General features: G+C 38.5%; 1 protein-coding gene across 1 annotated transcript in view; it reads right to left on the bottom strand.

The window, feature by feature from the left end:
* Positions 1–14,197, bottom strand: part of FMNL2 (formin like 2) — a 1,741,163-nt gene that overhangs the window by 207,386 nt on the left and 1,519,580 nt on the right. The window lies entirely within an intron of this gene.

The raw sequence follows: 14,197 nt of genomic DNA, 5'->3' as shown, positions 1-14,197 counted from the left end.
AAACTTAAGGCACAACATAACCAGTACCTGACATCTAGACGAAGACAGCTATAATCATTTCAGTTATATGCATGATGCCCTTAAGAAATATTGTTCTGAATAACTAGTTTTTCCATGCTTACAGTTTTTACAACCCAGGCAAGCAATGAAGTTAACAATCCACAACACTGAAGTCCTTGAGTGCATTAAAAGTCTTTTAAATCTATGGTAATCTAGTATAACAATTCTATGACGGAAAGCAGTTTTTTTTTACATGCCATTGCTGCAGACTTGGAAGGTGCTGCACAGACATTTGCCAATAGGTGTCACAGATGGACTGAAGTTCAGATGCATATGAACAAGTGTTTACAACTTAGACTGAGCTGATGGAAGTAAGATCATTGTCAGACCTGCTGATGCAGAAAGTGTTCAGATTTGAACTGCCAGTGACTAGGCTTGATTACTACCTGTGGTGATGGTGAGCTGTGTGGTGGGGATGGAAGCATGTACTTACTGGCTGATTTTCTCATCAGAAGACAGGTCAGAGAAATTACGGAACATTATGATGTCTTCTGCTGAACACTGGGGACAACTACCAATAGTGGGAAAGTAGCAGCCAGTGATAGGCTCCAGAGGAAATAAAGCAGGTAAACATACAGCTAACCCAAGCTGAATGTGTGTGGGTGATATTATTCAATGAGCGCCCTGATGGTGGGGAGAATCACTGGGCGGGTGTAAACCTTAAGACCACTATTTGTGCCACATGTCAGATGCAGGTAGCCCTGTCACTAAGCTCAGGTTCTCTCCTCACAAGAATGATTATGCGGGGAAAAAACCGTGTGCAAAAGCAAATATCAGTCTAATGGGTTAATATAAAAATAAAAATGAGGGTTCCTAGCAAGTCCCAGCGCTAAGATCTGTCTTCTTCAACATCTTCATAAACAACACTTACAAAAGCATAAAACGAAAGGCTAAATCTCCCAAGGTAACAGAAAAAAATTGGCTTGTGCAGTTCCATCAGAGGCATACAGAAGACATAAAAGAGCAGATACTAAAACTCTAAGAACATTCAGATGTACTGCTCTTCAGTTTAAATGCAATAAAAAAGTATATGATTACACAGCCAGAGCCCAGGAACTCCAAAGGAGAAGGGAACATTTAAAGGAAGAACGTTAGTATGTTCAGATGAGATATTAAACCTATACTCCATCTGCCTGAGTTGGTGGTAGCTCAGGTGGACGTAAAAGATCCCACAGCATCTATTAAAAACAGTAGGGGATGTTCCCCAATACCCTGGCTAAATTTCCCATAGCAGTATAAATACCACCTTGGGTATCCCCAAGAAGAGGCTAATAGCCTAGTGGGACTAACCTAGTCAACAAAAGAATAACTAAATAAATCTACTGGCTTTAAAGTGGCTCAGCATTTCAATGAACTGTAGGCATGATCACTGCGATACACAGATATGTAGAGAGGACCACTGGTGATACCACTGAGCTGGTTACTGGTGAGACACCCCGTCCCTCATTTATAATAATAAAAACATGCCATATGAAAGGTATGTGCAATAGTGAAGCAGCAAAACAAATTGTTTTACGTTATAGTGCTCATACAGCTTGCGTTGTGTTGATTCTGTGTAAAACAGATTATGCATTTTGCATGCATAATCTGTCAGTGAGTGTGAAACACTGCTCTACAAAATAAGGGCAACACTGTAAATAGAGGCATCCTGCAAAAACATGTTGCATAAGTAATACCAGCTGCAATGGATTATTACGGCTACAGTGGTACCACCTACTGGCAATAAATCAATATAGCAGCCTCTGGCGGTGCAAACTTCACTTGAAATGTTTTAAATTCACATCCAGTACACCCAAAACATAGCATGCATAATGAATGGTCCGGTGCAAAAGAATCTAAATTCAGACATGCTTTTCATGCACTTATTTTGTACAAACAGGAATTATCACACTGTCTTAAGAGTACTTTCAGTGCAAACAAACTGCCACTGACTGTATTCTAAACATATAGTTGAATAAATTATCTATTTTAAAACAAAAAAATACTACATTTCTGAGAAGTCCTACTAATAGACCAATCTGAAAAGAAAATGCAAACTACAGACTCCATATTATTCTTTTTTATTATGACTTTTGAAGTAATTGTCAGTCCTGAAACACCTGAAACTACTTAATTTGAGAAGCAGCACCTTTTCTTAGTGCTAGTAAGCAAGTTACCATTAATACAAGGTGACATAATATAAGTAGTTTACAACAGGCTGAGAAGTAATGGCACTTTGGAACTGTTTGTTCACAACACAATACAGTTCTGCAGTGATTAGCACTGAAAATACCCCACAGACTGCATAAATTATAGAATTAGACCATAGAGATGTGCAACATATAGCAGGTGTGGCCAATACAAGGCAACAGGAGGAAACCTACAGAAAAGTTTGATGGGCCCATCTTTTCAGGAAGCAGAAGACAAGAATTCAGAAAAAAAATGTTAGTTTTTTTTTACAGTAATTATAATAAAACAGTCTTTTTAAAATATGAAAGTGCACCAGCTTTCCATTTTCAGTACAGTAAGAAATGAAACACTGTATAAACAGAAAGGAGTTACTAATTCCTACACACAGACATAATCATAAACCTTAGTACTGATGTTAAGACTTTATGCTAATTTACTGCAATAAGATGCACTCCCAGCTATGCCAACTACACTACTAAAAATATATAAACATTTCCTTTCTTTTCCACACTGTAATGGCATCACTATATCAGAACTACTTTAATGTGATGACTGATGCTACAGTATCCCACTGGATGTATTATAGTGGGCTACAATGAAATTAAACTTAAGTGCAACTTAGCAAAAAACATGCAGCCATGTAAATGCAGATGCAAAAGCAAATACATTGCTTTGGTATCTGCATTTATTTCACTTTGCACATTTTAGTTTTTTCCTACAACTATGACTTAGATTAGTTGTACTAATAAATCAGAGCCATGGAACATAAGAGTGCTGTGTTACATATTGCAGGCAATGTGAAAAAGATTATACACCTGTACTGTTACTGCTAATCAGCTGAGCTGTTCACATATCACTATTCTCCAACTTTCATTGATCTAATAGCCCTGTTTCCCTTTCTACCCACCTGTCAAAGATCAATGATAACTGCCAACATTGTCTTTTCACCCATTATCAGAGTCCCTGGCTTCAGATCCCTCCACTACGTTGTCAGTAATCGCAGTCCTTAACAGGCTCCTTCCACCCACCAGTAATTACAGTCTCCAACCACCCTTAATGCATCTGGCCTGTGAATAGCTTCTTTATCATTTCTTCATCTTCAGCAGTAAGTGCTGCTCTCTATTTGCCTACCTTCCCACCTGTTACGAGACCAGAGCCTTTACCTACTTTTCTCCACCAGTTCATCATATATGATGATCCCAGTGCCCTGTTAGTGATCAACTCAGTCTGTTACTCCAGAAGCTCTTATGACAGTGACTGAAATATCAGTGGTTAGTCTGGGTGGTCCATTACCTGCATAGGCTTGCAATTAACAGTCAAAGTCACCACTAACACATTATGTTGGATACCTTATGTCACTATTGATACACTATAAAGGACACCCTCTTTGTTATATCCTGATGCTACTGAGGCACATAGAGACAATGTTCAAAAAACACACCTTATTGGCAGACTGCAGGGTAGTTGGTTTAACTGACCACATAGAACATCTTCTGCTGCACTGTTTTTCATCACCACCTCTTAGTTCTTACAGTACTATCCTCATACAGGCTTGCATCATAATGGTGAACGGCTCAGCAATAGCACTTATCAGTTTTTCATAAATCCCCTTCCCCTGTACCATTGGTTAAAGTAGTTTCAATATCATAGTGTGTAGGAAGCCATAAGCCAGCAGTGCCCTTTTTCAATGAAACAATACACTTAGACCACAACAACTTATGCTTTTGATCATCTGTGTGCCGTTAAGAAATATCTTTGTCCTTGTCAAAAACAACATATGAGAATTTCTTCCAATGCCATCACTGGTTAAGTTATTTTGCAATTATTTTTTGTCTATTATTATTTATATTTTTTAACTTGCTAAATGAAATAATCTTTCACATGACAAGTGAAGCAATCTTTTACACATCACTTTCTGCTATGATCTGGACCATAAAGACAAGGGTAAGATCTCTCGCTTTTATATATATATATATATATATATATATATATATATATATATATATATATATATATATATAAAATATACATATATACAGTGGATATGAAAAATGTTTACCCACCTCTGTTAAAATGCCAGGTTTTTGTGATATAAAAAAAATGAGATCACAATAAATCATTTCAAAACTTTTCCCACCTTTAATGTGACCTATAACCTGTACAATTCAATTGGAAAACAAACAAATCTGTTCGGGGAAAATAATAAAAAACGTACAATAAGTGGGCTGCATAAGTGTGCATACCCTTAAATTAATACTTTGTTGAAGCACCTTTTGATTTAATTACAACATTCAGTCTTCTTGGGTAGGATTCTATCAGCATGGCACATCTTGCCCACTCTTCCTTGCAAAAGCCCATCAAATCTGTCAGACTGTGAGGGCATCTCTTGTGCTTAGCCCTCTTCAGGTCACCCCACAGATTTTCTACTGGATTTAGGTCTGGGCTCTGGCTGGGCCATTCCAAAACTTTAATTTTCTTCTGGTGAAGCCATTCTTTTGCTGATTTGGATGTATGCTTGGGGTCACTGTCATGTTGAAAGGTGAAATTTCTCTTCATCTTCATCTTTTTAGCAGATGCTTTAAGGTTTTGGGTCAAAAGTGACTGGTATTTGGAACTTTTCATAATTATCTCCACCTTGACAAAAACCCCAGTCCCAGCTGAAGAAAAGCAACCCCAAAGCATGATAGTGCCACCACCATGCTTCACTGTGGGGATGGTGTTCTTTTGGTGATGCAAAGTGTTGTTTTTGCGCCAAATGCACCTTTTGGAATTGTGGCCAAAATGTTCAACCTTGGTCTCATCAGACCATAACACATTTTCCCACATGCTTTTGGGAGACTTGATACATTGTTTTGCAAATTTTAACTCGGCCTGGATGTTTTTCTGTGTAAGAAAAGGCTTCCGTCTTGCAACCCTACCCCATAGCCCAGACATATGGATAATATGGAACATTGTTGTCACATGTAGTACACAACCAATACTTGCCAGAAACTCTTGCAGCTCCTTCAGTGTTGCTGTACGTCTCTTGGCAACCTCCCTGACCAGTTTTCATCTGGTCTTTTCATCAATTTTGGAGGGACGTCCAGTTCTTTGCAACATCACTGTTCCATATTTTGTCCAGTTTTTGATGACTGTCTTCAGTGTTCCATGGTATATTCCAATGCAGTGGAAATGTTGTTGTACCCTTCTCCTGACTGATACCTTTCAACAATGAGATCCCTTTGATGCTTTGTAATCTCTCTGTGAATCATGGCTTTTGCTGTAGCAGGCAACTGAGTAAATGTCAGGAAAATCCTACTAGGACAGCTGAACTTTATTTGGGGTTAATCAGAGTCTCTTCAATTGATGGCAGGTGTGTACCCAAGGAGACTGAATGTTGTAATTAAATCAAAAGGTGCTTCAACAAGGTATTAGTTTAAGGGTGTGCACACTTATGCAACCAGCATATTGTACATTGTTTTATTTTTTATATTTTCCACCCTAACAGATTTGTTTGTTTTTCAATTTAATTGTACAGGTTATAGGTCACATTAAAGGTGGGAAAAGTTTGAAATGATTTACTGTCGTCTCATTTTTTTATATCACAAAAACCTGGCATTTTATCAGGGGTGTGTAAACTTTTTATATCCACTGTGTATATATGGGGGATCGGACTTTGTTTGATTTACATTAGTCCGAAATGCCCCATTTCATAGTAACAAAAGAACGAATAAATAAATGTAAAAATGCACAACAGTGAATGCACTACAGGATTTGCTTTTGTGACTTTCTACATTTTAAAGCAGATTGCACTATAGTGGGGATGAGGAAATGTACTCTTTCCCTCAGTACGACCTCGGAGTTTGTATATATAAGTAGCAGGGGTGGGGGTGAAAGGGGGTTTGCCCCCCTGCAAAATTGTTCTTTACTGTGTATTGCAAAGTAATAACAGTTGCGGAAGTCTGGTGAATGTTCGAATTTTGTCGAATTTGAAGATTCTCCACTTCCGCGTTCGACTTTTTTGCAGGTCCCTGTTTTTGTTTTAATTTCTATGGTTCATAAAAAACATAATTTGCGCGAAGTGCAATCACTGACATGATAGTAAACCTATATATATATATATATATACACACACACACACACACACACACACACACACACACACACACACACACACACACACACACACACACACACACACACATATATGTATGTATGTATGGCTCAATAAGTCATCTCACTTGTTTTTGGGGGGTGGTGGCAGGAAACTGCAGTATCCACAGAAAATCCTTACAGGCAGAAGGATACAGTAATAAGGACGGAAGGTTTAATCAGTAAATACCAGACTGTCCATCCATTGTTATAGATTCTCTGTCCTTTACCCACACCACAGCACCTGAAAACAAAGAATTTTTGGTCAGCTCTAAACCACACTGTAAAAGCAAAATTAATCCAAACGACAAAGCCAGTAGTTTTTTTCCTTTTATTAAAACACACACGAACCTCTCTAGCGCCTCGGCTTATCAGCCTTCCAGGAGATAATGCAAACAGAAAAAAGCATCTCTTATAAAGATACATCAATTACAATAAAATCCACCAATAAAACAATTAACCAATTTTATCAGCACTTTACAATAAAAACTTCCAATTACATTCCTGGTTTAATCCACCAGGAGTTAAGGTGTTATACTTTAAAATAAAAACTGCTTCCTTAGACAGTAATTTATTTTTTAAACAAACTGTGTTTGTTGCTGAAACTTGTTCCAAAATACTGCCTTTTAAACCTTCACATGACCCTCCATGCATTTCATTAAAATGAAGGGCTACAGGGCTTTCTAATTTCTTATTCTTAATATCACGAATATGCTCTTGTAGCCTAACCTTGCAAGATCTCTTACTTTCACCAATATAAAATAAATTACATGGGCATTTAAGAGCATAAACAATACCCACTGTATTACAGGTATACTCTATTACTGGTTTATATGTTATACCATTAATTTTATCAAAATATTTCACTACAAATGGACAAACAGAACAATTTCCACATGCCCAGGTACCCACCCTACTAATATCATAACTTATATTAGTGCTCGGTAAAAAGAAACTAGCATGAACTAACATATCCTTTAGATTACGTCCTCTCTTAAAAGAAATCATAGGTGAATGCCACACATTATTCAATTTATATCTTCCTTCTCTCAAAAATGGCCAATAATATTTTATAGCTGCTATAATATCATCAGAAAGTACATTATATGATGTAACAAAATAAATTTTATTACATGTTGGATTTGATATTTCATGAGATGAATTGTTATTATATTGATTCTTATTTTTAGTATCCATTTCTTTAGAGCATAATTTTTCTAAGGCTTTTCTAATTACTTCTACTGTATATCCCCCATTTCTAAACATCCGACAAGAATTTAACATTTCTCTCTCTAAGGTAACGGGCTCATTACAAAGCCTGCTAACTCTCAATAGTTCCCCATATGGTAAAGAATTCACAATATGTGCCGGATGGCAACTACGTCCATCCAAAAATTGTCCACCATCACCAAATTTTCTATGTATACTAGTGTTAATTTTTCCTTGTTCAACATTTCCTTTTAATATTAAATCTAAAAAAATAACTGAATTTCCACTTTGCAAACCTTCAAATTCTAAACCTAATTGGTTAGAATTCAACAAATTCACAAAATTAGTTATAAACTCCATACCTCCTTTACACAAAAAAATTAAATCATCTATAAACCTAAAATAATGAATCACATATTTATTAAAAAAATCTAACCTATACAAAAAAGTAACTTCAAAATAACCCATAACCAGATTAGCATACATGAGGGCAAAAGGTGCCCCCATGGCCATACCTTGTATTTGCTGGTATACTACCTGGTTAAATTAAAAATAATTATTAACTAAACTAAAATAAAACAATTCTATAATATAATTTGACATTGGACTATTTCCCAAGAAAAATTCAAGAGCTTCTAAACCTATTGAATGTTTAATACTGATATATAGACTCTTAACATCCAGCACTATCCAATAACATTCTTCCTCCCATGTTACATGTTTAATTTTATCTAAAAAATCAAAAGAATCCTTAATATAGGACTCTAAAGTTATCACAAATTTAGATAAATAATAATGTAGCATGATTCCAATACTGTGTAAAAAGTAATTAGTCGCTACCACAATAGGACGACCTGGTGGATTTACTAAATCTTTATGCACCTTAGGTAAACAATAAAATGTTGCCATAGTGCACTTGTCTGTGTTAAATTTAACATCTATGTCCTTTTTGGACAAATATCCAAGTCTATAACCTTTCATTATAATATCTCTAAAATTTGTTATAGCTTGCTCATATTCTGTAATACTAGATATTTTATACACTTCCTTTGAATTCAAATGATTCATACACATTTGTAAATATTGTAAAAAGTGCAACACCACTATTTTATTACCCTTATCTGAGGGTTTAATGACTAAATATTTCCTTTTACTTAAACTTTGTAAAGCCAACCACTCTCTTTTACTTAAATTATAGTTTACAGCACTTTTATTCCTTCTAAACTTCAAAAAAAGATCATCCACTGAGTGATGTACCATGGCTGAAAAATGAGGAATTCCCTCATGTCTGAAAGGCAGAATAAAAGTACTTCTAACTGGTACTTTTGTAGTATCTATTAAACAATAAGCATTTGTTTCATCACAATCCAAACAAAATGAGTCACATGTAAAAAAAACTTTCACTTGATTCCAAATCACTTTGGTCACTTTCTATTTGCATAAACACATTCTTTTCAAAATAGTTAGATAAATGTAACTTGCGTATCAATTGAAAAATTCTGTATAGGTAACATGCTTCCCAGGGAGTGCTGTAGGTATAAATTTTAGGCCACAGCCTAGTACAGCCATTTCATATTCACTTAAACTGTGACCTGATAAATTCATAACAGAACTACATCCTATATTTTCTACAACATTTTCCAATGATAACAGCACATTACAAACATCAATCTTTAGTCCGTTTTTGGAGGTTATCATACCTCTGATATTGTCCCATCCCTATAGTTGTCTGTACGCCCTCTCTTCCTCGCATAATCGTCTCTTTGATTTCGAAAATTGTTTTGCAAATAATCAGGATCCTGTGCCCTAGGTAATGAGGGAAAGTTTGCTGTTTCTTCTTCCGACTCACCCGTGCTGCTGACTGCTTCAGAAGATACAAAAGAAACACTATGTTTCAAATTGGTTCCGTTATCTTGTTGCTGCTTCTGTTGTTTCCGCTGAACCAATTTCTTAAAGGCATAACCGCTGTTATAATCACGAATGTCTCTTTCAAGCTTATTAATTTTCCTTTTTATAATATCATTAGAAACTTCTTCTAATTTTACATTATAACTGCCTAATATTGAATTAAACTGTTCAGAATTAAATTGTGCAGTCAAATTGTTACAACAAATTTCTATATCTTTCTTTATTTTACGTTGTTTCACAATGTCTCTTTCAATGAGAATGTGTAACCATTCTGTTACACATTTGTGAGCTGCCTGTGCCCACCTAGCTTCAAATTGTTTATCAGTGGCATCAATAACATCAAAAGGGGTTGTAGGTGTTTTAACAAAACGTAACCCTCTTGGTGTTATGTCTAAGTCAATATAACGTTGTAAACTCAAAATGTTGAAATGCAATGAGTTCTCTTTAAATAACATTTTCTCAAGAGAATCTAATGACCGTTGTATTTCCACTGAAACATTAGCCACATTATTTCGACCTATACACTGAAAGGGGTTATGTGGTCTTCTGTTAACCCCTTCTCTTAGGATCCGTTCCCAATTTTTAACAGTTTCATTACTTTTGGAACCAGAAATACCTTCCGATTGTGTTTCTCTCACTTCTCTCACTTCTCGGACATCTCTGGATGGTCCCAGAAATTGTTCCATGGTTGTTTGTCCAAGTTCAGTTCCTTCTTCCCGAAATATATGGGGCAATTGTAAAAAGGAAGAGTCACTGGCCATGAAAAGATCCAAAACACACTGTAAAAGCAAAATTAATCCAAACGACAAAGCCAGTAGTTTTTTCCTTTTATTAAAACACACACGAACCTCTCTAGCACCTCGGCTTATCAGCCTTCCAGGAGATAATGCAAACAGAAAAAAGCATCTCTTATAAAGATACATCAGTTATCAATTTTTGGTCAGCTACCTGCTGAATGTCCAAGGACCATAAAGTACAGTTGTCTAAACTTACCATAAATGTAGATGTTCAAGTGTATTCATTGTTGCAGTCATCACACTTGGGTTATCTGCCTGCAGGTAGCCCTCAGTCAACCTGAATACCAGAGTCTTGGGATTTCTGCATCAGATGCTGTCACTTCTTCCATGATGTCAGGCTGTCAGGGATATAAAACATGCAGCAGACTCCATTACATTGTTTTTTCTTGCCCCAGATGTCAGGAGCCCCCAAAATAGGAAGCAATTACATGTTGTGGAACACTCCCAGTAAAAAGTAAATACCATTGTTATAAGATATGGCCAAATAAAGGATAAGTAGAAAGCACAGAGAAGTCAGGGGGCTGGAGGGAGGGTAACCAGGACTGCAACAGTGAATACACTCGAACATCTACATTTATGGTAAGTGTACACAACTGTACTATGTTCTTCATGTTTCACTGTCGCAGTCATTACATTTGGGTTGATTCCCAAAGCTGAGGAAGGGTGGAGGCAGTCAAGAAGCATTAGGGCTGGCTAGCAGGCCTTGTAAGACTGCTGTGGCAAATCCAGTTCTGGATTTAGAAAATATAGGTAAGTGGTAATGCTTGGTGAAGGTGCGTACAGAACTCCAGGTTGCAGCTTCCAGGATGTCCCTGGTAGGGACACCCGTGAGAAATGCTGAAGATGTTGAGGTAGCCCTAGTGCAATGAGTTCTGATCCCCTGTGGGGTAGGTTTGTAGCAGAAATGGATGCAGTGTGCTATCCATTTAGAAATGGTTTGCTTTGAAATGGCCTTGCCCTCTGCCTCTGTAGCAAAGCTGACTAGCAGCTGGTCAGATTTTCTGAAAGGTTTAGTCCTGTCCAAGTAGAACCTAAGCTGCCTGTGCACGTCCAGGGAGTGCAGAATCCTTTCCTCTTTATTCTGAGGATTAGGGAAAAAGGTTGGCAAATGAATGGATTGGTTTAAAGCCACACTAGATACCACCTTGGGCATAAATAATGGGTTAGTCCTGAGGGAAACCCTGTCCGCATGGAAGATAATGAAGGGTTCTACGGCCATATGGGCCTTAATTAAGACACTCTTCTTGATAAAGTGATGGCTAGAAGTAAGGCTGTTTTCCAAGAGAGGAATTTTAACTCTGCTGTAGCAACAACTTCAAAGGGAGGAAGTGTGAGCTTCTCCAGTACAAAGTTAAGGTCCCACGCTGGAGTGGGAGCTCTCCTGGGGGGTCTTAAATTTTTGGCTCCTCTCAGGAACTGTTTGACCAGAGGGTGAGAGAAGAGGGGTATCTCAGTCTTGTAATGAGCTGAGATGGCAGATGCATGAATCTTAATTGAAGAGAATGATACGCCTTTGTGGAGCAGTTATGTTAGGTAATTTAGGATTTGAGGTAAGTTGGGCACGGTTGTGTCCATTCCCTGAGACTGGCTCCAAGAACAGTATCTTTTCCACTTTTCTGAATAGGATTTCCTAGTACTAGGCCTCCTTACCTCAAGGAAGACATCCATCTTCTGTTTACTGAGGGTTGCTGGTGAACTGTTCAGGGGATGAGCCAGGCTGCTAGGTTCAGGGTTTGCAGCTGAGGATGTAAAATCTGTCCCTCCTGCTGGGACAGCAGGGAAGGGATCTGAGGCAGGTGCCATGGTGGCGCTACTGTCATACTGCGCAAAAGTGGGTACCAGTGCTGGCGAGGCCAGTCTGGTGTAATCAGAATTGTCCTTGGCTTGTCCTGTTTGATCTTTAATAGAACCTTCAAGAGAAGAGGCAGAGGGGGAAAGGCATAGATTGAGAGGTTTTCCCATGTAAAGGACAGGGCATCCTCTTTCCATGCTTGGCTGTGGGGAGTTCTGGTGCAATATTTGCTCAATTGATAGTTCTGTGGGGAAGCAAAGAGGTCCACCTCTGGTGCCCCCCACCTGTGGATCAGAAGCTTGAATGATTTGGGTTCCAATTTCCACTCGTGTGAGTCCATTAGATTTCTGCTTAAGTCATCAGCCAGTGAATTTAGTTTGCCTGGCAGGAACTGAGCTTGCAGGTATACTTGATTGCTCAAGGCTGTGTTCCACAGAGCCATGGCTAACCTGCAGAGTGGATAGGAATGGGTTCCCCCTGCTTGTTTATGTACCACATAACTGTGGTGTTGTCTGTCTTTATCAATAGTTGCCCTGGAAGAATAAGGTATTTGATGGCTGTCAGTGCATTCTGTACAGCTAACATTTCTTTCTGATTGATAAGCAGATGCATTTGTTTTGGGCTCCATTTGCATTGAATGCATTTTCTTGCCATGTGAGCCCCCCATACATAGACTGATGCGTCTGTTGTTAGGGGTTGGGCGGCGGGTGTTTGAGTGAAAGGGAGTCCCTTGTTGTGGTAACAGGTGTCTGCCCACCAAAGGAACTCTGTCCTAAGGCAAGGAAAGATAGGAATCGTTGTTTCCAGGTTGTGAGAATGTTGACACCAGAGACTTTTTAAGTACCATTGAAGTTTCCTCATATACAGTCTTGCATATGGAATTAGTAGAATGCAAGAGGCCATGAACCCTAGGGCTTGCGGTATTTGTCTTGCAGATAGCTGGGTTTGGGTGGCCAGTAGATTGAAGTAGTTTGTCAAATAAGTCTGTTTTTCTGGAGTGAGGAATGCCATCCGGGAAGTTGTGTTCAAGCTTGCTCCCAGGGATACAATCTTTTGGCAGGGTACCAGATGTGATTTCTTTTTGTTGATGGTATACCCCAGTGAAGTTAGAAGTCTCTTTACAAATGTCAGATGCTGAAGTAGCAATTCCTGACTGTCTGCCTGAATCAAGCAATCATCCAAATATGGGTAAATTTGAATTTTTCTCTGCCTGCAATATGCAATGGCTGGAGCTAGGCATTTTGTGAATACCTTGGGCGCAGTAGATAAGCCAAAGGGAAGTGCAGAGTACTGGTAGTGTATAGAGCCTGCTCTGAAATGTAGATATTTCCTGCAAGATTCCCTTATGGGGATGTGCAGATAACTTTCTTTTAAGTCTAAGGTGGCTAGCCAGGAGTCCTTGGCTAGCATAGGAAGCAGCTGTTGGAGTGTATGCATCTTGAATCTTGGAACCACCAGGAAGGTGTTGAGAATAGACAGATCCAGGATACAGCGCCAAGAGTTTTCTTTTCTGGGTACCAGAAACAGTCTGGAAACCTTGTCCCCTTTGCTCTTTGATACTGAGAAGAGACAGTACTTGCTTTTGGGCCTCTGCCTACTGGTTTGGGGGGTGGTCTGGTCATTCACTTGGGGTTGGCAGTGAGTGGAAGTAGAATCTGTATCCCTGGGATACAATGTTCAAGACCCATCTGTCCTGGGTAATGTACTCCCAGTTTTTTGCGTGCAGGGCTAATTTTCCTCCTAAGGGTGTAAGTACTTGGGCAAGGCTTGGAAGGATGAAGGACAAGTCATTGTAAACTTTTTCCATAGGATGGTGGCTTACTACTCCTTGATTTTGAGGTGGGAGCACTCCATTGTTTAGATTTGTGCATACACTGAAACTGTAGTCTTGGTGGTCTGCTGCCCCTGGGTTTGGACTGAGAAGGTCTGGGAGGGACTGGGAAAGACCAGTTTTTAGAAGGCCAATGCCTGCTGAATCTAGGTGGCTGTACCTGTAGGAAATCTTTAACAGTTTGCCTAGATTTAGCTTTTTCCTCCATCTTTTTGAGGACGTCTTCTGCTTTAGTGCCAAACAGATGTTTTTGGTTTAATGGAGCATCTAGTAATTTTGCTTTGTCATGGTTTGGCAAGA

This window comes from Protopterus annectens, chromosome 6.part0, assembly GCF_019279795.1.
Source record: "Protopterus annectens isolate FY-2018-M chromosome 6.part0, PAN1.0, whole genome shotgun sequence".
Taxonomy (NCBI): Eukaryota; Metazoa; Chordata; order Ceratodontiformes; family Protopteridae; genus Protopterus; species Protopterus annectens.
The sequence above is the reverse complement of the archived record's forward strand: the minus strand, read 5'-3'. Positions and strand labels throughout refer to the sequence as shown.